Raw genomic sequence first — 22,166 nt, forward strand, 5'->3', positions numbered from 1 at the left:
CATCATCTTCTTGGGGTGCAACAATCAGTCGACATAGCGGAGATGCTCCCAAACTCAAAACTGCCAGAGTTTTCTCATTTCAAACACTGAAAATGGCCACCAATAATTTCTCCAGGGATAACGAAATTGGCTCAGGAGGCTATGGCAAGGTATAAAATTGTAGCATTGTCACATAATCTAATTTGTAGAGTATAAAACAAGCTCTAACCTTAATCTTGGATAACTGAGAGCGATAAATTAGTCATCACCATCACCGGAATAGGGTGAAGCATCCAAACCTGTTAGTTGTATAATGCTTAACTAAAGTGTGTCATATTTCTTTGGAATCCTTGGTATTAAGTAATGGCTAAGTTTAACAACAACAAAATTGTCAATCTTTCCTCTTTTTTTTCTTTTCGTCAGTCACACGCGTGGTTGAATCTCTCTCAATGACCGAGACCTACTTCCGAGTGAGTGTGAAATGCATATTTTGAGTCGACATTCTCCAGAATGCCTCCTTGCCCCTTTGAACCAATCGGATCTCTTCACTACGCCGCATATAGTTTCTCTGAACTACACATAGGAGTAAACCGCTGAAGAGACAGCTAAAGAGACAGATGCTAAGTACTAGATCCGCTCAACTTAGATCCAAGGGCTCACCACTTCAGTTGGTTTTTTTTCTAATTTAATTTTTAATCTATATATAATAGGAACACAATATTTTTTTGGGAAATTTGGGATACAATTTTCTTTTTAGAGGATTGTAATTTTTTATTATTTAAGATGTGTTTTTGTTGAATAGTATAATATATATTTTGGTGATTTTTGAAAAAAAATGTATTTATTTTATTTAAAGTGTGTTTTAAATATATAATTGAATTTAGCTTTCCCAAAAATATTTTGATCATTCTAATTTTGCAAATTACACAATTCAAATTTATAATTATAAGTGCCTTGAAAAATCTATTTGATTTTATAAATTACACAATTTAAATTTACAATTTTAAGAAATCTCTATCAAAATTTTTAGACAAAATCGTTAAAAAAAAATACCCCTGAATAATATCAAAAACTTCAAATAGTTAATCATTACACTGTAAACAAACTTTCATTTATAGCTATCCTTCATTTTTTATTCTATTTTAAATTAATGAAATCATTTTATTTAAAATTGTAAAACTATTTTATATAAATTAAAATTTTAATGTAGTTTAAAGACAGTAGCTCAATTGACACTTCCATCAACTAACTCCTCCCACGTGGCATGAATGAAACCACTTTGACAAACATTCAATGCATATCAATTATCTTTAAGACAATTCATAATTTCAATTTGTTAAAAGAGTGGAAAACAGGGGATTGTCATTTGTGACTCCAAAGTATTTAGATATGTGAATTAATGAGAGGGGTCAAAAAACCCAACCACAAATATGCTATTGAATTTAATTAAGATGTTTGGATCTTAATTTAATATTAAAGGCTCTAACTATGCATAACTTTTGGTTAAGTGGGGGAAGCAGTGGTTTGGGACACCATAGGATATAGATTTACGAAGCAATGAGATCAAAATGAGAGGGATAAAAACACTAACGCCAAATAGACGGACTTTAATGGGATGAATTTAAATGTATTTACTTTTGAATTGAGAATGGTTTCTTTTTGTTATCAAATGGTAAGAAGTTTCAAAGAAAAAAAATGTGCCAATTCCTTTACTATTTTACTTTCATTTTGTAACATCGTGCCCATGATGTTATTTTGTGCGGGGATATTATAGCTGAGCATGTTGATATTGTGTTGGCAAGTCAGATGCCAACCACCTAATTATGATATTTGGGTTGATTACAAGGTTATTGGCAATCACAACACTAAACCAAATTGGTGCATTATATAAGACTTTATAAGGTCATTTCGTGAGAAGATAAATTATTTCATATAATTATAATATCTGAGTTGATAATGAGGTCATTGGAAAGTCACACTACGAAACCAAATTGGAATATAAGATTAATATATTTCATATAATTACGATATTTGGATTGATAATAATCTCGTTCACATGTCAAGACAGGACACCAAACCAAATTGGTGTTACCAAATTGGAATATGAGATAAGTCGTTGAGAAGTCATGACACCAAACCAAATTTGTGTATAAGACTCCATAATGTCCTCTTTTTTGTGGGATAAGATATATGTTTTAAGGCAATGATTTACTCTTTGTTTTAACGCAATGATTTACTAAAATCTGCAGTGATTTACTATTTGTTTTAACACAATGATTTACTAAAATATATATAAATGTAGACAAATCTCTTTTAAATGTGCACCTATACATATAATATTTTAAGAAGACATTTTGACTTTATTGCAAGTAAGGATTAACATGTCATACATACTCTCTGAAAATTATGATAGCGAGTTTTAATGAATCAATTTTAATTAGCATCAGGAGAAGCATGAAATAATCTGGAATGGAGGAGAGTTGTGTGTGTTAATAAAATTTAATTAAAAAAATGTTTTTTAGTTACTTTATCGTCCAAATTTTATTCATATAGATTCATATTTAAACAATAACCAAAGCCTAGTCAATGAAAGTATATAAAAATATTATTGCTATACAACTTAAATAATAATTAAAAAATTTGTCTTCTGAGTCCAATTATTGTAATAATAAAAAACTTGGGTAAAAAATTTAGAAGAATAATATTTAAATATTTTTTTAAATATATTCTACATTTATTATAATATAAAACTTAAATTCTATGATGAAAGTTAGAAGACTAAAAAAAAGAGAAAATGAACAGAGTACACTATTTTTATTTTTTTTTGAATAAGTCTACTCCTATATTGATACAAAATATTTTTACAACGAGGCAGCAGCCTCAAGAGGTCTAGCCTTGAAGATGGCTTACGCACATTACAAATCTGAAAATTGACAAAAAAAAACTAGCAGAAGATCGACTAGAACTTGGACTATGACCGGTACATTGAAACAGGAACCACATTATAAAAAATGTAGACTAACCGAAGTGCCGAAACTGCTTGACTGAGTTGATACATTTAACCCGAACTATAAACATAGACAAAAACAACTGAACATTTCCCCTTGAACAGACGCGGAGACTGCAAAAGAGAATGACAACCTGATTATGCATTTTGAGCGGTGGAAGGCACTTCTTCCACAATCCGACAACTGAAGCTGGAGGAGTCATCATCGTCTGAGGGATGGCCCTCTTCTTTTGGCGGACCAACTTCACTCGAAACATTCGAACACGCCAGAGCTTGCTTATCCTGGGAAGCAGAACTCCTTAGGACATCACCCTGCTGTCTCGGATTCCGAGAGGTGCCTGGCAATTCTTCCACCCTCGACATCGAAGTCGCATTTGGAATTGCCGGAACCAAGCCAACTGCGCCTTCACTCAGCTGAATCATAACAGAAGCAATGAAAGAGTGATTGTTGAGAGTGCAGGGGATTTGAAAGCGGGTTGAATGCGCATGAGTATGGTGTGGGTTCGACATTGCAGCTTGGTTCCCCCGGCCACGACCACGACCTCGCTTGGTAGCAGGATGGCTTTCAGTGCCGCCTCCTGAAGAGCCAGAGAAGGTATCCGAGGAAGAGGAAGAATCCCAGCGAATGGGGCGACCACGGGCGTCGCCCCTTCGGCAACCCATTATTTGGCGCAGGATAGGCATGCTGCTCAGGGCAAAAAGAGTAGGACAAGCAGCAAGTCTTTGCAGACCAAGGGAGATTGGAAGGGGGAGAGTTATCCCACTCGTCGATGATCTGAGAAAGCTGGAGGACAAACGACAGAAGAAAATGCTGAAGGGACTTTGGAGAACCAGGAGATCCAGCAGAGAAACTACTCCACGTGCTTGAGCGCCATGGATTCCTGGATTATCCCAAGAGCAGAGCACTACAACTGCGAGGAGGCCAGACATTCGCAAAAGAGGAACAGAACAGAATTGGAGGAGTGCCATGGGATTAGAGCGAGGGAGCCTGTGTAGAATGTCGTGCCGCATTAACGCAGCCATGAATGAGCTTGCCAGGAGATTGAATTCTGGCAGCAAGTGAGGCCAGGTGTCGTTGAAAGTGCTCCACGCGCCTGCCTCTCTCGCCGACTTTGTACCTCTACCTATACCATTCACCTGCATCCAGGAAGAGTACACTATTTTACATAACATAAAATAATTTATAACACCACCAAACAATAGCTTTATTTAAATTAAAATATATAAGCATTAAAATAAACATAAATATAATATTTATAGTTTTCAATTAGGGTATGGGTAATAGTTAGTTTTAATTAAAGCTACGAAACAAAATAAACCCGTGATCTAATGACCTTTCTAATGACTTGGGAAAACAAGCTCTTAGCCAAACAAAAACAATTTTATATGCCACCATAAAAAACAGTTTTGGACCATTAACTTATTTCCTTACGTCCAAGGAAGACAAGCTCTTAGCCACACAAAACAATTTTAAATCATACTCCAGATCCTTAAGTAACATAATATAATCATAAATTCAATATCTAAAATTATACATATAATTATATATTATTATTAGAAAAGTATATAAATTATATATAGGATAATATTACTAGAGAGGTATATATCTATTATTATTAAAAGTGTATATATAGGTTTTAGTTGAAAATATAATGTTATTAAAAATGTATACATAAATTTAAATTGAAATTTTTTATTATAATATGAAAATTGTGATTGGAGTCAATATGAAAAAGTACCATGAAAGAAAAAATGGTTTTTATTTTTCTAGAAGAGATTAAACGAAATATTGTTTTTTATTAGGCTAGAAAAAATCATTTTGGCTAAAAACACTTGGTCATGAAATGTCTTGCTAATATTCATATCTATTAAGTATTAATTGTCGAGATGGATAGTGTTTATTTTGGATTAGGGCTTCCAAGATTTAATTTAACTAAATGGTTGGTAAATACCATAGGCATTAATCTATAATAGTACAAATCAAAACACTTGTAAAAGGACAATAGTTAGAGTGGTAAGTAACGGTTTTAATTCCCTCTCCACTCAGTGTTATTCTCTAGAGACATGTTAACTTGTGTGGCAAATATTTGAACATGTTAAAAATTGTGTCACTGTTAAAAAATAAAATAAACATCAAAACACTTACTTCATAATACATCCAACATTGTTAAAATTAAAAAGTAATAATAAAACCAATTAAATTATAATTTTATTATTGTTGGTGTTGTTGTTGTTATCCATAAACAAAAATTAATATATAAGTTAAACATATATACATTTGAAAAAACATGAAACCAGATTTTTATCCATGGAGATTTGCCCCCTACTTCATAGAGATTCTTAATCTGTAAATAGACTTTGTTACAATTCCATGGCCCAATACCATAGTTTATCAATATCACATGCCCAAAAAATCATAACTCATTTAGTATAACACTTGTTCACATGACATTTTTTTTTATTATTCCATTTAATTAAAAGGGCAAAAATGACATAACTACTTTGGAGATAAATCTCAACCATTGGTTTGCGTATACTATTAAGAATATTCTAGAGTATTCCATTAAGGTTAAGTCCCTACCATCTACCTAATAATTATTGATAATTAATTTAAAATTATGGAAGCCCTATTCCAAAATAGACATACATATAGCATAATTATCACTAATTATTATATGGATGGTAGGGATTTAATCTATATGGAATATTCTTAGTAGTAGTTATAGATGAAAGGTTGAGATTTATCTCCGAAGTATTCATGTCATTTCTACCCCTTTAATTAAATTAATTGATTAAAAAAATCAAGTGCACAAATGTCATATGAAATGAGCTATGTTTTTTAGCATGTGGCATTAATAAGCCATGGTATTGTAACAAAGCTTAATCTTGTTAAGTGCTATATATATGTGTGTGTGTGTGTGTGTGTGTATAACTCCTATATTTTTTTTTTTTATAATTATTAATAATAATATTATTTAAAATAAAGTTATAATTTAGTTAATTTTAATTTTATTTTTTTAATCTTGGTAATATGAAATGTATCATGAAGTGTTTTAATGTTTATCATGTGTTGATGTCTATCAACGTCTAACAATCATTTAATTTTGGACAATATGGAGCTAGGGTTTAATCTGAGTGAGAAGGCGATCCTGGATGTGGCTGCCATTATCGGTTCATTGGAGCGCTCGAAGCGAGGAGACGTAGGCCCTGGTTCATGGAGGCAATGGGTGGACTGGGCTGTGGTGGCTCCCCCTCCTGAACTACCCGAAAGGCTCCTAAAGGACTGCGGCAGCTGGAAGCCCTGGAAACGCTGCTCGCTGCCCCAGTTGGGCTCGACTCCCCGACGGACGACGCGGACTCCTCTTCTCAGGTTTTTTCATACTCAGGTTGCAGGCCTAACTTGGTTTCTGCTCGGCGATTTCCCAGGTAGTCGGGTTCCAATAAGTTTTGCGCATGGAAGGTTGCAGGGGGATTTGTGGTGGGTTTCTGGTGTTTTCAATATTTTGAAAGTGGATACAGGTCGGTTGCTCTGCCTATTTTGGACTCCCGCCTTCCCTAAAGGCGTTTCCTTCGTCCTCCAGGTGGCTTCTGCAACTGCTGTGAATGTGGTCTGCCTGATTCAGAGCTCTCCCATGCACAGGCTAGGGCCCCTCATGATGCTGCCGACCTGTTGGAGCCGGGTAGCAGGGGCCTGGTCCAATATTCTCTGTTCATTCCGATACTCGGTGACTCATGATCTCCCTCCTAATGCGCAGACAGTAGGCAATATGCGGGAAGCTGGCTCCTCGTCCTGGGTAAACCCTTCTTGTTTTCAAATTTATATAAAACCTCCAGAAGGGCCTTCCCTGTCAATCTGGATTAGTGTAACAGACAATGTTCTTTCCCTGAAACATTCCATTACGCAGAAAGCTGGATTTCCAGCAAATTCTCAAAATTTAATTTATGGAGGCAGAGCCTTACAGGATTTTAGGCAACTGCAGAATTATGATATCCATCCGGCATCCACCATTGTCCTCAACCTGAGATTACGGGGGGGGGAAAGGACCGTAATACATCCCTCTACGGCTGGGAAGGTTTCTGGGAGCAATCCTTTGAAATTTCCAGAAGAAAAAATGAACCAAATATTCGGAGGCCCCTCGTTTAAACATATTCTCCAGGGGAAAAGATCAGCGACAGAAAAAAATCAACAAGATAAAAAACAACAGGAAGGTTCAGCCACTAGCCCATACATAGTGGAGCTAATGAACTCAACTCCGGAATTACATATAGATGATTCTGAAGCGGATGTGAGTTGTGCCTCTTTTGCATCACAAGCCATCATCTACCGATTTAATTGTTTTTGGCCAAAACCAGAGGAATTTTTTCACTGGATTTTGAGCAACTGGTCCCTCGATTGTGAAATACATCTTTGCTCAAAAGGTTTTTTATTGTAAAAATCCCTTCCCCTGATGCCAGAGACTATATTCTGCAGGAGGGGCCATGGTTCTGGGGATCGACTGGTCTTTTTGTCACCCCATGGTTCCCTAATTTTGATGCAAACACTATGGTTATTTCCAGAATGTCGGTGTGGATTCGCCTGCACAACCTACCTCTGCATTTCTGGAATGAATGCATTCTCTCTGGTATCGGGAACAACATTGGGAAATATCTCAAAATGGATTCCCAAAGGTTGGAAGAAAGGATCTACACCTTTGCGAGGATCTGTGTGGATGTGGACCTCAACAAAGGTTTGCCGGATCGTATTCAGCTAATCCACAAGCAGATGAACTGGACTCAGAACCTAGATTATGAAAACACAGCCTTCAGATGTAGAATCTGCAAACAAACTAGGCATCTTCAAAACATATGTCTAGAAGAAAAAAAAAACAATGTCAGAAGGAAGAAAAATGGGAAACAACAAAAAGGTTGGAATTTCTTCCCATCTCAATAGGAAATGGAGGAAGACGAGGCTGAGGTGGAACTCCCCTCTCCTGGGAACAACCAGACATCACAAGCACCAGAAAAACAGGAGGAGGTCGTTCAGGTATTCAAGGAAACTCAGGACAATCAGGCACTAGAATCCCAGAGGGAACAAGAACCCATGGAATCACAACCAATAGTTATGTCAGAATCATTGGAACCAAGTAGGTACAAGCGGATCCACTCATCAGACACTTCAGACTCAGATAAAGACATCCACAAACCTGATGAGTCTCAGCTTGCTCTGGTCACTACGACTCAACCGCAGGGGGGATGGCGCAAGGTTGAGAAGAAAAAAGGGCGGAAAATGTAGTTTTCTGCCCATTGTATATTATTTTGTTTTATTTTTGACACTCTTGTTTACCATCAGCCATTGGCTGGTGTTGCTTTGTTCTCGCGAGTACAACATGTAATTTTATTTTTCTATATTAATAAAATTACACTTTTTTCATTGGAAAAAAACAGTCATTAATTTATATAATTGCACTAGTATGTATCAGTATTGGCTTATGTGTCCGCCTATTCGCTGTTCACATGTATTATATGGAACCATTACATAATTTCAAACCCTCCTTCAAGGGTTCTAATTCAAAAGAGACTTGAACCAACTTGCCCTTTGGAGTTGTATCATGAATCAAATGTGTTGTAATAATATGGAATCCCAAAATACCAGTACTTTTTTTATATCCCATTAGTGTGCCAAAGACACACTTGAGAGTAAGGTATATGTTCATGCCTAGTTGTTTGTCATATAACCACGACTCCATGTAAAACTGTGCTATAGGATTCCTCTGGGCAAGATATAAAACCTCAATATTTACCACCCTTAAAAACTACATGGAATTTTAACATTAATGTTGTGTTTTAATATCATGGTGTGTGATACACACACACACATCAATTGGGGTTATCTCGGGTGGTTGGGCAAAATGGTTGTTGTCTTCCCCACCCTGGTTCAAGTCATCGATAGTGACATGATGAGTTATAGTGCCTTGATAAATATTGTTGTAATGTTTTCATGCCTATGAATCAATGAACTCTTAAGCGAGCATACCTGTGGGCTAGCTTAGTGCTAATAGTGTAACATATGCCCTATTATCCCCAGCCCTAACTAACATTAGAAAGAGGTAGTTACCATGTTGACCCAATCTCCATGGTATAGTTATGGAACTGGGATCCAAATTTGTGTTGTCTTTTACTCTTGAGAACTCAAAACGGATGATACCATCGGATTCATCTCGTTGAGACGATTTTGACGATATAATTTTTCTTTGATCTGACTCCCGAATCCAAAGATATGACCATCCAAATATTAGCCATTTAATTAGTGCCACCTCACCGACTTGCCACATGGTGCTCATGTGATCTCCACATGGCACCCAAGTTGAAATCCCAATCAACCTCTCTTTTCCACATGGCACTATTACCATAGATGTTGACCTCTTCATCCTTGTCACATAATACCCCACTATATGATGGGCATGATCCAATCTATGACACATATACACTACGAGGGAGGTATTGCAAGTGTGGGCTCCTCAAAAGCCACATCACCTCGATAACACAGTCCCCGGAGGTAACTCTTGGCACCCCTCGTCGTTCCTTCCAAAGATGATCCTCTTGGGACTACGTGGAAACTTGGCGTTCCCTTCTCCACCATGTCCTTGTATTACATACCATAACAACACTTACTCAAGCCCACTCCTACCACTACATCTCGAGGTTTTAATCCCAAAATTTACTCATGTAGTCCCTCGTTGTTTCCTCTGGGGACAAGGGTATAGGCTACGTGGAGCTTGCCTTGCTCATCAATACCTTAACATTGTGCATCCAATCCACAGAGTCCCGCTCTTTCCTACCTACACCTATGGGCTCCATCACACTACATCACCTAAAGGATAATACCGCGGTGGGGTTGTACCCAACAACTTGTGGAATTACTGGGGATGAAATGTTAGGGTGACGTCATCGACCCATTATGTTGAGATGACGTCATCATCTGTGTGTCTCCACCTATCACATGCCACATGTCACATAGATCCAGGACACGTGGACCCTCTAAAACCCCAAAAATGTGTGACATGTGTCCCATTCGTTTGACACCACATGTCCTTGGGCCACGTCATCCCTCACGTTGGGTGTGGATCCTACCTAGTCCTCTGAGGCATGATTAAGTCAATCTTTTGCATTATAATAGTGTTGGGGTTTCCTCCACCTGACATGCCAACACTTAATATTGGCCCCATTGTGCCGAGTCACCTTGAGACTTTGATCTTAACAAATCTCTACCATGCTCCATTTGAAGCTCCTAGGGTCATCCAATGGTAATTTCGCTTACCCATCGACAACTCAGATCTCTCTGTCTTTGCGCATGGACATGGAGCTTAGTCTCGCGATGCATAAGCTCATCATCTTCCTGTTCCTTCGGGCCCTAACTTCTTGCTCTATTGCATAAGCACATGTATATGGTATGGGATTTTATCCATTTGAATTTGATAATATTACTTCATCATGCAAGCTTATTCAACATGAAGTTCAAGCCCTATGGCTCAGCCCCGCTCCTACTGCATATGTAGGAATAAGGGAAAAATCTTAGATTCAATGGTTTTTCAAGCGCTTCTCCCTTAGCGCCTAGTAGTTGATAATGCACTTAAGAGGAATCCTTTCCCAGGCCTTCAGAAATCAACTTATGGATATGTATATAAAAATATATGCAAGCCCTTCCAAGCTATCCTCTCTAAGCCTAAACTGCTTTGGCCCAACTCAATCAACGAATGCGTGAATAAACTATATGTTCATCATAAATATACATCTACATAGATATATGTATATCCTAGCTATCTCTCCTCAACTTAGTAATATCCATGCAAGGATTAAATAACCATTCCTTCTAATCCTATTATAATACATTGGGGTCGCCCCATTCATTTTCAATATAACCCTTTAGATAAATTCTGAAATTATAACAACTTGCTAAGTTATAGGCCTCGCGGACCATAATGAACAGAAAACGAGCCTTCCATTTACTTAGGAAACACCCATGAATCCAATATTCCTTCAATAAGCAAACAATCCCAATTCACAACACAATGTGTGCATTGAACTAACACGTTAAATTCATATCAATATAGGCCCGAGGCCAATACAAGAAACTTAAACCATTCCATATCCCTGCCTTTACACATAAATACTCGTCCAACATGAATTACCACATTCCTCGGCATTACAAGCGATGATAACACAATGCATTAAACAAGCATAAAGCATTCAGGATATGAGAGTCATGATTAAACACTTATCTTGGGTAGACCTGGCAACTAATATTGGGACTACATCTCTCCAACCAGCCTTAGACACACTGCAGCTAAGTCCTTCTTGAAGTAGTCACCCTCGAACTAGATTCCAAAACTTAAGGATGAGTGCTTAAGGGATCAAACCAAATCTGTGAGTTGAAATAGGGACTCCAGAGGATCATCCACCTCCACCCACCAACTCCTTCATACAATCAATGTCTCACAGGGAATTTAGAGGTTACGCCTCCACCCTCTTATCAACAAGGGAATCCAAAGGTTATGCCTCCACCCTCTTATGATAAAGGAAATCCATAGGCTATAACTCCACCCTCAAATCAACAAAAGGGAATCTAGAGGTTATACCTCCACCCTCAAATCAACAAAAAGGGAATCTAGAGCACACTGTAAAACCAAGAAAACTAGGATAGGGGAGCTAAAGAATTCTCTACTAGGATCCAAGGAATAAGCCTCCACCCAAGTTTCCAGGAATCATAAGAAAACCATCTCCACCCTCTATTATTACAGGGAACCCAAAGAACCTTGTCCTCACTTGTGATTTATTATTCTGCCTCCCAATGCTTAACCAAGTAATGGCTCTTCTTCCCTGCATTCTAATAGCATCACAATTTTTTTCTTATCTTGTTTTTTTCTCAATGGTGCTCTCCTTGCATTCTTTGTGTCTTTTTCTTGTAACATTCATGATACCCTTCTCCTCCATGTGTGAGAGTGCTCTTGGTACGTATGCTCTCTATTATGTCATGCGTGGTCTCTCATCTTCCATAAGGATGCTTGTCTTTTACTCAGATTGTTGGAATTGTCTTCTATTGCATGGGTCAATAATGTTGTCGCACCTTCCTTCTCGTCCATGATGGTTTTATCCTGCGTGGTGGTGGGGGATTTTGTGTGTCGGCACTTCCTTCCACCCCACTTCCTATTGGTTGACTTATTTGTCCCCAACTACTCATGTACCCCATCTCTCATTCAATTTCGTCCTTTTTACCTTACAGATTTACCCAAGGCAAACATGGTTTTGCTATCCTTGTTTCCAGCTCCATTTAATCTGTAAAACCAATCCATTTATGGCAAACCTGCCATCCTTCAATGGATTTCATAAAACAAGTCAATCCACTTTTAGATCCAAAGTAACCTCCTTCCTCAAAACTCTAGAATCTATGTACTAATTATGAGGCCTTTTTAATTATAATAAAAATACATGACTTATTTACAATGAGGGGGAATTAGCCCCAGGCTGACACAAACCCCTCCCCCTTGGAAGAGCATCATCCTTAGTGTTCTATAATTGAAAAAAAAACAATAATTTGCTTTAGAACCAAGTACAATAGATTTGGATCTATATATACACAGTTCTACACAACATTTATAGAATTTATTTACATTTGCCTCAACCGACAAACAAAAAACTATATTTTTTTTACATCTGGTTAGCCATTTCCCAAGTGGATTCCTCTAGCCCAAAGTTCCTCCACTGCACTTTGACTTGATCTATTGCTCAATTTTAGAGTGTGAGTTGCCTCCGATCCAAGATGCATGGAGGTTCTGATTGGGACTCTCCCTCTGGTTCTACCTGTTACACAGACCAATTAATGACATGATTATCATCCTTTACATATATTTTAAGCAAAGAAACATGGAAAACATCGTGAACTTTTACTAATGGTGGTAAGGCCAACTTATAAACTATTGGCCCTATTCTTTCAAACACTTCAAATGGCCTCTAAAACTGTGGTGCCAACTTGGCACATGACCCAATTTTCAAGGAGATTTTATTGTGTCTAACTCACAAGTAAACATGCTCCCCAATTTGGACTTCCTTATGCACTCTACGTTGTTCCACACAATTATTTTTCCTATCATGTGCCACATTTAAGTTCCTCCTGATAGTTTTCACTTCTTGTTCAATTTCCTTCCACATATCAGGCCCAATAAGGACCTTGCTGACTAGATCACTCCAGCTAATAGGTGTGTTACAACTCCTCCCATACAGTACATCAAATGGGCTCATTTTCAATGTTTCCTGATACCCATTATTATATGAAAATTCAACAAGTGGAAGGTATCCTCCCTACTTCCTTGGATGGTGCATTTCATACATTCTTAGCATCTCCTCAAGGATTATGCTTGTCCTCTCTATTTTCCCATCGGTTTGAGGATGACATGTTGTGCTAAAAGCCAATTATGTTCCCAAAGATGCAAACAACGCTTTCTAAAACCTTGAAGTAAATTTTTCATCTTTATCCGAGATGATTTTCTTGGGAACTCCATGCAATCTCACAATCTCCTTTATGAAAACTTGAGCCACCTCAGTAGCCAAATTTGTAGATTTTGTTGAAATGTGGCAACAAGAATATTCCAATTTTAATTTGTCCTTGAATTAAAATTCGAATTTAGTCTCACCAACTACTGGAAAATAATTAATTAATTCATCTTGAGTTAGTTAGTTGAGAAATTCAAGCTAGAAGTCTTTGTGAAGTCATGCAACAGTTATCCCTTAAATTAAGGAGATAAGGATGAGTTGTAATTAGTTAGAATAGTTAATTGAGTTATGTCCAGTTAAATTGGTTCCAAACAGTTTGAGGAACTAATTGTGAGTTCAATCAGTTAATGCATGCATGCATCAAACTAGTGTACTCCAGATAACTAAGGATTCTCTCATAAATAACTCGTGCATGTCTATTCAAAGAAAGACCCAGTTGAGATTAAAGACAGGGACAATGTACTATCAGTTGCAAGAATTCTCCTATATGAAAAACTCTTGCACGCAGAAGGAATTCATTCCTTGAGATTTGCGCAGTTTTATAGGGTGTAAGATCAGTGTGAGTGATCAGTTTTACACTTGGTAACAGCTGGATCACCTAGGGAAAAACTGTGCAAGGAAATAGGAGGCTTGGAGGGCATAGGAGAAGGTTTGTGAGAAGCCTTGTTTGCCTGTGAGCATCCAGGAGGATTGTACTGAGAGTTGGCTAGTTGTGAGAGCCAAAGTTGTGTGTAATCTTGAGATATTTCCACTTGTATGATAATACGGATAGCGACGTTTTTAGCTGAGGCTTTCCCCAAAGTATTCTTTTGTGTTTCATGTGCATTGATTCTTCTTCTAGTTATATGTGTTTTGCTTGATCTTGCTCAAATCTATTAAGCTTCCGCAAGTTTGATTGTAGAAGTTGAATAAAGTATTTTGCTTTAGTTATATTGCATTATTAGGATAATCTACAGTCAAAATTTCTACATGGTACAGAGCAAAGGTTATCAGAGCTGTGAACAGTATACAGAGAAGAGAATTCGAAGTTTCAAGTTCGGGATTGCAGGTACAAATTGAATTCATCTCATACTTTAGGTTGGTCAATGGCATTCTATGACTTGAGACTTGAGTATGCCTTGGAAGGCAGCTCGAATTACATAGCATGGAAGGATACAATGGAAGCGGTATTAGAAGACAATGGTTTGAAGGATTTCATTGATCAAGAAATCCCCAAGCTAGCTGCAACTAATGCACAAGAATTGGATGAATGGAAGAAGTGTGCGGTGAAGGCGAGATAGATTCCTCTGGAGGGAGTTCGAGACCATATTGTCTCGAGTCTCCATGGGAAGGAGACTCCGTTTTCAATGTGGAAGACATTGAAGGACCTCTATCAGAACAGTAGCGACCAGAGGAAACTGGCACTCAAGGATAAGCTTTGGAAAATGAAGATGGAGAAGGGCGATACTATTTCTACATATCTGAAAAAGCTCACCACCTGAAGAGACAAGCTTGGTAGTGTGGGAATAACTATTGCCAATGATGATATGGTGAGCCTTGCTCTCCTCGATCTTCCGAAGAGCTGGAATAACTATCAGGACACTGTGAATGGAAGGGAGAAACTGTCGGATCTCATGCAGGAGGAGATCAGGAGGAGCACTCGAGATGGTTCTTCATCAAAGAATGATGATGAAGAAAATCTAGCCTTAACAAGTAAGGCAAGGAAAGGGAAAGGGAAGGCTTCCTATTCCAAATCGAATTCTTCTAATGGAGGGAAGAAGGTTGAAAAATCTAAAGTGAGATGCTTTAATTGTCATGAGATGGGACATTATGCAACCAATTGCCCATTGAAGAAGTCCAAGAAGGGATCCATAAAAGGATCGGAAGGTGAGGCATTAGCCTCTCAGTTCGAAATGGACTTTACCCTCATCGCATGTATGGTTTCATCGATGGTGGGTTATGTTTGGTATCTTGACAGCGGAGCCTCATTTCACATGACCAATGATAAAATTTTATTCAGTACCTTGGAGGAGAAAGACCTCAAAATGCACATAGAGATGAGTGACGACGAAAAGTACAATGTTTTAGGAGTAGGAATGGTTGCTTTTCAGAGGGAGCATGGAGCTCCTCTCACCTTGATAGATGTGAAGTATGTGCCTGGACTGAAGAAGGACTTGGTATCTGTCGCGATGTTGGAAGAGAAAGGCTATGATATTGTCTTCAGTAAAGGAAAGGCATTCCTAAGACACATAGCCACGGGTCAGACCAAGAGGATCGAGATTCGGGTGAAGAATCTCTATAAACTAGAGGTAGATGACTATGCTACATTGAGTTCGAAAGCAGAATTGGTGCAAAGCCAAGACATTGGCAAGTTATGGCACAGGCGGTTGGGCCATTTGCATCATGGGGCCTTGAAGATAATGCAGTAGATCTCTACCAGACTTTCCAAAGGTAAACTTGAGCAAGTTGACACATGCAAAGGTTGTACCTTGGGAAAGTACGTCAAGTATTCCTTTCATGATCGAGACAGTCGAGTGGAAGTGATCTTAGAGTGAGTTCATATGATTTGTGTGGACCATTCTTGATGGCATCCACCACGAAGCAAAGGTAATATGTGATTTTCGTTGATGATTAGTCTCGTAAATGCTAGATTTATTTCATGCAGAAGAAGGATCAAACCTTCTCAAGGTTTTGTGAGTTCAAAGCTTTGGTTGAGAAAGAATCAGGGAAGAAGATCAAGGCCTTGAGAAGCAACAATAGTGGAGAATATGTCTCTCAAGAGTTTAAGGACTTCTGTGTAGTGGAAGGAATTAAATGGGAGTTGACGACACCTCATAACCCACAGCAGAATGGAGTGGCTGAGAGGAAGAACATAATGATTGTAGGGGCAGCACGGGCGATGCTGCATGACCAAGGCCTACCACTTCATTTGTGGGCTGAGGCATGCAACACAACTGTCTATTTGCAGAATAGAAGCCCGCATCACATACTTGGGATGAAAACACCATAGGAAGATTTCTCCAATAAGAGAACAGATGTGGGTCACTTCATGATCTTTGGCTCATCGGTATATTGCCATGTGACAAAGGATGCATGGAAGAAGCTTGCGCTAACAATTGAGTTGGGGATACTTCTGGGGTACACTGGTACACCCCACAACTATCGGGTGTACTTGCCTACCAGTGGGAGGACAGTGATTCGTAGAGATCTCAAGTTTGATGAGCAGAAGGCCATACAAGTTTCCCTTGAGAGGGATTTCCAACTACAGGCTGTGGAGGAACTGTTGGTTCCTAAGGAGGAGGAGCCTCAGACTGATGTGGAGCAGCCACATGCAGAATTTCTACGAGTGGAGACATCCACTCAAGCAGAGTCTTCCAGAGATGGACGGAAGCGCACAAGAGAAGCTGACAGATTGTTTTCAGATGCAAGAGAGAATATGGGAGAACCATCTTCTCAGCGCAGATAGAGGAGGTCACCTGAGAGGTACACTGGATACATGGCCCTTGTTGGGGAATGTGTTGATACCGAGCCATCTTCCTTTGAGGAAGTAGTGCAGCAGCCGATTTGGGTTGATGCTATGGTGGAGGAGTATGACTCCATAGTTCGGAACAGTGTTTGGGATGTGGTTCCAAGATCGGAGAACAAGTCATTTGTGAGTTCCCATTTGCTTTACAAGGTAAAGCAAGCTGTTGATGGTAGTGTAGAGAAGCATAAGGCAAGATTTGTTGCCCATGGTTTCTCACAGGTTGAAGGGATTGACTATGATGAGACTTTTTCTCCTGTAGCAAGGTACTCATCTATCAAATCGATGTTGGCACTATCAGCACAAATGGGTTGGAAGATCCATCAGATGGATGTGAAGATTGCATTCCTTAATGGCAAGATTGAGGAAGAGGTGTACATAGAGCAACCAGAAGGTTTTGAGACCTTCGATTGTGAGTCGCATGTGTGCCGACTCAAGAGAGATTTGTACGGGCTGAAGCAAGCACCTCGTGCTTGGTACACCATGATCGAAAACTACTTCACCGGGTTGGGCTTCACAAAGAGTGAAGCAGATGCAAACCTGTACCACATCATGGTGAAAGGTAAGCAGTTGATCATTGTACTTTATGTTGATGATCTCATATTGACAGGTGATGATTAGTTGATCATGTCTTGCAAGGAGGACCTTGCAAGAGAATTCGAGATGAAAGACATGGGTCTCGTGCACGACTTCCTTGGCATGGAAGTGTGGCAAAAGGATGGGGAGTTGTTTGTGTCTCAGGACAAGTATGCCAATGAGATACTTAGGAGATTCCACATGGAGAAGTGCAAGCCCATGCAGACTCCTTTAGCAGTAACTAGAGAAAGGAGGATGCTACTTCAGGAGAAGTAGTAGAGGCTACTATGTACATGCAGCTTGTGGGTTCACTGATGTACTTAGTGAACACACAACTAGATTTGTGCTATGTGGTGAACCAACTGAGTCAAGCTATCGTTCAGGCTACCAAGATGTTTTGGAAGGCGACAAAGCATGTTTTGAGATACCTCAGAGGCACATCTTAGTATGGATTATGGTACAGACGGATAGAGGGAGTGAAGCTACAGGGCTTCACGAATGCAGATTGGGCAGGGAGTCCATCAGATCGAAAGAGTACATCAAGAGGAATTTTCAACCTTGGGTCAGTTGCAATTTCTTGGTACAATAGGAAATAAAGGTCGGTTGCACTCAGCTCAGCAGAGGCTGAATACATGGCTACAAGTCAGGCAGCATGTGAGGCCATCTAGATGCAGAAAATTCTAGTTGGTTTGTTTGATCAGAGGATGGATCCAACTGTGATCTATTGTGATAACCAGAGTTGTATCGAACTCTCTGAGAATCTAGTATTTCATGATAGGTCCAAGCACATCGACATCCGGTATCATCATCTTAGAGATTGTGCGGCAAAGAGGATCATGTTGTTGTAGTATATTTCGACCGAGGAGCAAGATGATGACATTTTGACAAAGACATTGTCAAAGTGTAAATTCGAGTTCCATAGAGACAAGATTGAGGTGGCAGATAATCCCTTTCTTGTTGAGAGGGAGTGTTGAAATGTGGCAACAATAATATTCCAATTTTAATTTGTCCTTAAGTTAAAATTGAGAATTAAAATTCGAATTTAGTCTCACCAGGTGCTTGAAAATTAACTAATTAATTCATCTTGAGTTAATTAGTTGTAGAAATTCAACTAGAAGTCTTTGTGAAGTCATGCAACAGTTATCCCTTAAATTAAGGAGATAAGGATGAGTTGTATTTGAGTTGTAATTAGTTAGCTCAGTTAACTGAGTTATGTCCAGTTAAATTAGTTCCAAACAGTTTGAGGAACTAATTGTGAGTTCAGTCAGTTCATGCATGCATGCATCAAACTAGTGTACTCCAGATAAGTGAGGATTCTCTCACAAATAACTCATGCATGTCTATTAATAGAAAGACCCAGTTGAGATTAAAGACAGGTACAATGTACTATCAGTTGCAAGAATTTTCCTATATGAAAAACTCTTGCATGCAGAAGGAATTCATTCCTTGAGATTTGCGCAGTTTTATAGGGTGTAAGATCAGTGTGAGTGATCAATGTTACACTTGGTAACAACTGGATCACCCAGGGAAAAAATGCGCAAGGAAATAGGAGGCTTGGAGGGCGTAGGAGAAGGTTTGTGAGAAGCCTTGTTTGCCTGTGAGCATCCAGGAGGATTGTACTGAGAGTTGGCTAGCTGTGAGAGCTAAAGTTGTGTGTAATCTTGAGATATTTCCACTTGTATGATAATACAAATAGCGGGGTTTTTAGCTGAGGCTTTCCCCAGAGTATTCTTTTGTGTTTCATGTGCATTGATTCTTCTTCTGGTTATATGTGTTCTGCTTGATCTTGCTCAAATCTATTAAGCTTCCGCAAGTTTGATTGTAGAAGTAGATTAAAGTATTTTGCTTTAATTATATTGCATTATCAGGTTAATCTACAGTCAGAATTTCTACAGATTTAACATCCACAAAGTGAGCCACCTTGCTCAACTTGTCAAGGATTACCATGATTGCATTATGTTGTTTTGTAGTCCTTGGCAGCCCAATAATGAAGTCCATCAAAATTACTTCCCACTTCCATCCCAGAATGAGAATAGGCTGTAAGAAGCTAGTTGGGAGTTTGCACTCAACCTTCACTTGTTGGCACTCTATGCACTTGGAGATAAATCAACCACCTCTCTTTTCAAATTTGGCCACAATTAAAATTTCTTGATGGGTGCTAGCATATTTTGATATCCTGGATGGTCAAAATATGGCTTCACATGAAACTCTTTCAATATGAGTTTCTTCAATTCACTATTATTTGGGACATAAATTATGTTTTTGAATTTAATCAGACCCTTTTTTGTAAGGAAATAGCCCTTACCTTCATTTCCTTGAGATCCTTGTTGTAGCTTCTCCTTTAATTGTTGGTACTTTTCGTCTTGTTGCCCAAAGTTTTTGATATTTTATTTAAGATTAGTCCCATAGTAACTTATGGTTGTTATGCAATTTAATTTTCACTCTTCTATTGAGTGTATCAGTCATTATGTTCTCCTTGCCTTTAATGTATTTGATCTTAAAATCAAACTCGTTGAGTATAGCCAACCATCTAGCTCGCCGAGAATTTAATTTAGGTTGATTGAACAAAAAATTCAACCTTCCATGGTCAGTCATTAGAGTAAATTTTCTACCGAGGAGGTAGTGTCCCCACATTTTTAGTGTGTGAGTGATGGCGGCCAATTCTAAATCACGAGCTACATAATTGTTTTCATGCTCATTTACTTTCGTGGTTCATAACAAACCAATTAGCCTTCCTGCATCAAAACTCTAGCAAGTCCCTCTTTGCATGCATTTGTGCATACAATGAAATCCTTTTCAAGATATGTTATTTTTAGTATTGGTACATTAATTAATTGTTTTTTTAGCTGATTAAAGCTCATTGCACAGTCAATTGTCTACTCAAACTTCTTTTCCTCCCTTTGCAAGGCAATAATTGGATAACCAATATTGGAGAAATTCTCAATGAATCTCTTGTAATAGCCTTCCAGTCCCATGAGAGACCTAACTTCAGCCACATTCTTAGGTGTGGGCCATTCTATAATAATCTTGATCTTATTGGACTCAAATTCTATTCCCTCTTTTAATACAATATGCCCCAAATAATGGATATGAAATGAAAAGAAATCACATTTATTAAGCTTTGCACAAATTTTGTGTTCCCTTGGTAATTGGAATATTTTAGCCAGGTGTTATTCATGTTCCTCCTTGGGCTTGGCATAGACCAAAATGTCATCAATGAACACTATTACAAACTTATACAATTAAGGGCGCAACATATTGTTCATTGAGCACATGAAGGTTGCAGGGGCATTAGTAAGCCCAAAGGGCACCACCACGCACTCATAATGTCCATACCTTGTTCTGAAGGTTGCTTTATGGATGTCTTCCTCCTTGATGTGTACTTGTTGGTATCCTGACCTCAAATTGATCTTGGAGAAGATTATTTATCCTATTAACTGATCAAATAGATCATCAATTTGTGGCAAGGGATAATGGTTTTTTATGGTCACCTTATTCAACTACATGTATTCAATGCATAACGTGAGCGTGTCATCGTTTTTCTTTACAAACAAAACTAGTGCTCCCCACGGGGACACACCTAGTCTTATGCAACCTTTGTTAATCATCTCCTTCAATTATATCTTAGAATCAATGTGATGAGGTTCATAAACAGGTAAATTATATGGGCCTTAATGCCACTCTCCAACTTATTTAAATCAACTTTTCTCACATTTCTTTACATATTTTATTATATTTTTCTTAGTGAGAAGGGTAAGGTGAGATTATGTCATGTGGCCTAATGTGCATTAATTATAGGATTTGGAGCAAATTTTGGCTAATTTAAGTGCAGGAACTCAAAGTAGACAAGCAAGAGGGATTTTAGGAGATTGGGTCTCCCTCCTTAACTCCTCAATCACTCGAAGTTTCCTCAGCCAGATCTCATCATCTCGGAGTTACAAGCAACCAAGCCCACCGAGTTCATTGGCAGCCAAGCCAGTGATAGTTGAAGACAAGTTAATCTCGAGTTTGGGAGCTAAGCCTCCCTAGTTTTAAGGAAGTTGTTGGTAGCTTCAGTTGTATAAATAAAAAAGCCTATGGCATCATTAGGATTTTACTTTTAATTGTAGCCAAGAGGTAATTTCGAGCTTAAGATATTGTGATTATTATTCTCATGTTATTTTTTACAATTTGGTGATAATGAAAAGGGTTTCTTTGATCTAGCACTGAGTTGACTCAGAGGGTTGAAGCCATTGGGTTAGGGCCCAACCCTAGCAATAGAGGTTCCTCTTCTTTTTGTACATGTATTCTTAGATTAAAATCATAGATTAGCTACTGAAATTAGTTATGTCTTGTTTAATTTACAAGTCTTTGAATGATTGGTTAGTTTTGCTTCCATTAGCGGGAGAAGTAGATCAATTCTACAGTACTTAAAGAAAAGACTTCATAAAATCTTGTGATAGTGGCATCACCCTCATCTCCCTAATGGGATCATGGTTTGAGGGCCTCACTCTCACAGCCCCAAAATAAAGTTATCTTTTTGGTATTACATAGCTTAGGGTTTCTTGTTGAGTAGGTCATTTTTCATGATTTCTT

The sequence above is a fragment of the Pinus tabuliformis genome, chromosome 7 (assembly GCF_031772625.1).
Source record: "Pinus tabuliformis cultivar Carrire ecotype Pingquan chromosome 7, CPIR1, whole genome shotgun sequence".
Classification (NCBI taxonomy): domain Eukaryota; kingdom Viridiplantae; phylum Streptophyta; class Pinopsida; order Pinales; family Pinaceae; genus Pinus; species Pinus tabuliformis.